Source organism: Thunnus maccoyii, chromosome 16 (genome assembly GCF_910596095.1).
Source record: "Thunnus maccoyii chromosome 16, fThuMac1.1, whole genome shotgun sequence".
In the NCBI taxonomy this organism is placed as follows: domain Eukaryota; kingdom Metazoa; phylum Chordata; class Actinopteri; order Scombriformes; family Scombridae; genus Thunnus; species Thunnus maccoyii.
The window spans coordinates 1,359,315-1,363,627 of record NC_056548.1 but is presented as its reverse complement, the minus strand read 5'-3'; the positions used below and the strand labels follow the sequence as shown (position 1 = coordinate 1,363,627).

The 4,313-nt window shown below is 41.8% G+C and overlaps 1 protein-coding gene across 3 annotated transcripts in view; it reads right to left on the bottom strand.

Moving 5' to 3' along the window:
- Window positions 1–1,628: 1,628 nt before the first annotated feature.
- The window catches only part of strn3 (striatin, calmodulin binding protein 3), a 29,345-nt gene continuing 26,660 nt past the window's right edge, over window positions 1,629–4,313 (bottom strand). For all 3 annotated transcript variants that reach the window (XM_042436937.1, XM_042436939.1, XM_042436938.1), the window contains one exon: window positions 1,629–4,313. This exon is cut by the window's right edge and continues 181 nt beyond it. The gene's annotated coding sequence lies outside the window, so the exon portion shown is untranslated.

Below are 4,313 nucleotides of genomic sequence, written 5' to 3'. Positions count from 1 at the left end.
AAACTCACATATTTCACAAAAATTAAAGAAAAAAAAGAGTTTTGTGTAGCAGAGAACATTTTAGATTCACTCAGGTTTATCTGACGGTCAGGACGGGAGCCTGGGAGGAAGCAGCAACGTTTTCAGATTAAATGTGTGCAGCGTCCACATACTTTTGGCCAAACATATAAAAGCAGTCTGGGTGTATGTTGAAGTTTCATTAACAGTTTTCACACAGAATGATGAGCAGAGCAGCAGCCTCTGTACAGGTACACCATTTAATAGTTATTATAGACATTTTATATACATTTCAACAGTTGTATTCTGCTATGTGGTACAATCTTTAAAATCTGCTGTTTCATAGTTTGTAAATCAAAAAAACCTTACAAAACTCATCAAAACTCGCAAACTGATCAGAACTTTTTTTTTTCCATTTTTTGGAAGACTAGAAAAAATACTTTTATTGTATTAATCATGCATTACACAAACAAAAAAACTCTTTAGTTACACAGTAAGTTGTAGCGTGGGTGAAAATAAAAACAAACAAAACAAAAAAAAAGATTTTGTTTGGAGTCGTGATCGATCGGGAGCCGCTCGCGTTACAAATCCATTAAGTTAAAAAAATAAAATTAAAACTGAATCTGTGGAATAAAAACAAACCACAACGATAAAACGCTCCGTGAGTCCGAGCAGGCCGGGACGTTCAGCCAATCAGCTGGCAGCTTTCGCTTTCCAATCTTTGCTCCAGGAGGCCTCCGATTGGACGGTTTCTCCTGGAGTTCAAAACGAGACTTAAAAAAAACCGTCGTGTGATATAAATATGTCATGAAAGTGAGGAGAAAAATCACACAGTGATATGAAGACGATGATGAAGATGAAGAGGAGGAGGAGGAGGAGGAGGAGGAGGAGGAGGAGGAGCTGGGAGCGGCGAGGCCTCGGCTGAGAACCAGGTGGGTCAGGATCCAGGTGAGACTAACGGTGCGTTCAGGTGCTCTCTGACAGTCAAACGTTCTAAACTCAAGGTTCACTTACAAGCTTTCTGTGGAGCTTTCAACCGTATGAACACCTGCTCAGGTGTGATCACATGACTCAGATACTCCAGGAACCTTCATGTGCTAAAAGAGACGAAGACGACTGAAGGACGTGGTTTAAACTTTTTTAAACGTTTTTAAACTGATAAAAGTGTTGAACTGAGTTCTGAGTGGAAACTTCGAGACGACAAAAAACATTTCTGCCAGAAAAAAGACAAAAACAAGACAGACGAGACTGTTCTGATGCCTCTGGATGAATCCTCGTCCGTCTTTATGACACGTTTCCTGCACTTTACTCTGAAAAATATGACGTTTCTGCTTCCTGTTGACTAGTTTTTAGGAGAAACAAACAAACAAACAAACAGCAGCTGAACGTCTCCATGTAGCTTCTGTTCACGTCATGTGACTCTTTCTGTATCTCGAGTTGTAAAATAGAAACAGAAGAAGAAGAAGAAGAATCAGGAGCTTCTTAAAAACTCACATGAAGAAGAGAGAAAAATAAGATTCATTAAATATCTGCAGTCAGTCTGTGTGCTGGAGACGCAACCGTTAATCGATTAATCGATTAGTTGCCAACTCAATTAATCGACAACTATTTTGATAATCAATTAGTCCAAATTCTCTGAGTGCAGCTTATTAAATATGAATATTTATTTAGTCTCTATGACAATAAACTGAATAAAACATTTTATGTTCATCTCAGACTTTGGGAAATATTTTTTACCATTTTATAGATCAAACAGCTCATTGATTAATCCAGAAAATAACGGACAGATTAATCCATAAAGACAATAATTATGAATAATTGCAGCACCAGTTTGTCCAGTAGAACAGATCAACTGGTTTTCTTTATAACTGGATGATAATAACTGATGATTCTGTCAGCTTCATATTTAATATTTGTCTAAAAACGTATTGACGGCTGCAGTTAATCATGTTCTTATTGATTAATTGATTGTTTGTGTGGTTTGTAAAATGTCAGTAAATTAAAGATTCAGTTTATCATCAGAGGATGAAAACTAGAGACTAGAACCGTTATAAAAATAATTCATGATTAGTTTTCTGTTGATCAACTAATCAATCAATCGACCGACATGAACACCCTCCTCTTCCTCCTCCTCCTCCTCTTCCTCCTGGGCCGGGTCTCGTCTCTCCTCAGCGGCTCCTTCGCCTCCTTTACTTTCTACGTTTCATCGAATCTAAGTGAGATCCAGAAAGCGGACGTCTCCACGTTATCAGACGGAGGTCGGTCGATCCTCATGTGACAGGAAGGCGGAGGCGGGTGGGCGGGGTCTGTGAGAGTGTCATGATGGCAGGATTGGACGGGAAAATGAGGGACCAGAATCCTCATCGGGTGCCGTTAACGAGACGTTTTCCACGAATATAAAAAGGATTATAAAAACTAGATTTATTTTACACAAACAAAGAAAACTTCCACATGTAACTTAACGCCAAGCGTCCGGATCCTTCGCTCGTTACATCGGTGGCTGAAACGCAGGGCCCTGATTGGCCCACCAGGGGCTGAGGTGGAGGGAGGTGGGGGGTTAGTACGAACCAATCATCTGCTCCCGTTAGGACAGACGTCCAATCAGCTCAAACCGGCAGCAGAAACAGAAAATCTGATTTTCAGACGGACGCGGTTTTTCTCTCCCAACACGTTTCAGCTTCTTCATTCACGATCTTTAAAAACTGTAAAAAGGTTAAAACCCAACAAATCTGTTTTCTTGAAGCTTTGGTTCAGATTTGATTAAAAACTTAAAAGACCACAGTGGATTAAAATCATCGACAGGTTTCCGTTCTGCTGCCGGTTTCGGCCGGATTCTCGTTTTCTATTCGACTCCGCTGCGGCTGGAAGTCGACGCTTTGAAGGAAAAATCCCCGTCAGACGTTCCGTCCTCTGACGGCTCAGCTCAGGTTTGTTTCCGGATATTTAAAACAGATTCATTCACCGACACTTTTCCAAAACACGTCTCAACACGTTACAGCAGAATCTGTGGCGCGTTCACTTCTGATTGGCCGGTGTTGAGTTAAACCCTCCCTGCTGTGATGTCACAGCGTACCATCATCAGAGCTGCGTGACGACTCTGATTATTTAAATGAGAGGTTTTCCAGCCTTCTACTGAATATTAATGATTGTCAATTGATCTGCTGATATTGTTTTAATTATCTGATCAACCATGTAGTTTATAAACTAAAAAAAAAGTGAGAAATCGTCTTGTTTTGTTTGACCAACAGTCCAAAAATAAAAAAATATTCAGTTTACAGTGAAATCTGAGACGTAGCAGAGTTTCTTTGCTTGATGAATAACTTTCAAGCTTCATCAGTTATTGAACATTTTATTCGTCAGGGTGTCCTGCAGCCTCGCGGTGCAGATCCAGTTGTTGAGTCGCAGGTGGTTCTTCTCTTTCTGCTCATCGTTTCTGTCTGTGTCTACGCTGTAAACTCTCCTTTAACGGCAAAAAAAACCACCTAAATCATCAGTGAAACTGAGCGTTACTTCTGTCAACACACTGATTTACTGTCAGTTTACTAAACTGCTGCAGTTTAAGAGCTGAAATAAAAAAAAAGAAAAGAAGCATAAATCCAATACTGTGGGGGGGTTTGTTGTTTCTTTGTTGTTTGTTTGCTGATTCTGACTCTGAAACCCAAACCTGATGTTTACAGTCAGGATCAAACAGCTGCTGTGATGTCACTGCTGCTTTTCACAAGAAGAAGAAGAAGAAACACTGACAGAAACAAGAACGTCACTGAGCTGATTTGGGGGATTTTTCCTTTAAGTGTGTCGTCTGCTCTGCTAGTGTTAACACGATGGGGTGGGGGGGGGGGTGAGGGGGGGGGGGGTATGTAGTGTCATCAGAGCTACATCGTTCAGGACTCTGCAGACGGGGGGAGATGACATCACAGGACAGGTGAGCTGCTCTGTGTGATGCAGATCTACCTGCAGGGTTTAAACAACGTTTCCACAACGTTACCGTGTTTCTGCTGCTGAACGTCTCTCAGTGTCTTCAGTCAGTGGCAGGGAGAGGAGGACACACCTCTTCACGTACAGTGTGTGTGTGTGTGTGTGTGTGTGTGTGTGTGTGTGTGTGTGTGTGTGTGTGTGTGTAGTCGTCCAGCGGAGGTCCTGCTCACCTCCAGTCTTTCATTAATATATATTCTTTGTTCAGAGACCTGAACAGACCTGAATCCTGTTTGTTTGTGTTTACAGACCAGCCTCTCTCTCTCTCTCTCTCTTTGTCTGTCTGTGTCTCTCGCCCCGCGGCCATCTTGCTCCTCCTCCTCCTCCTCCTCCTCCTCCTCCTG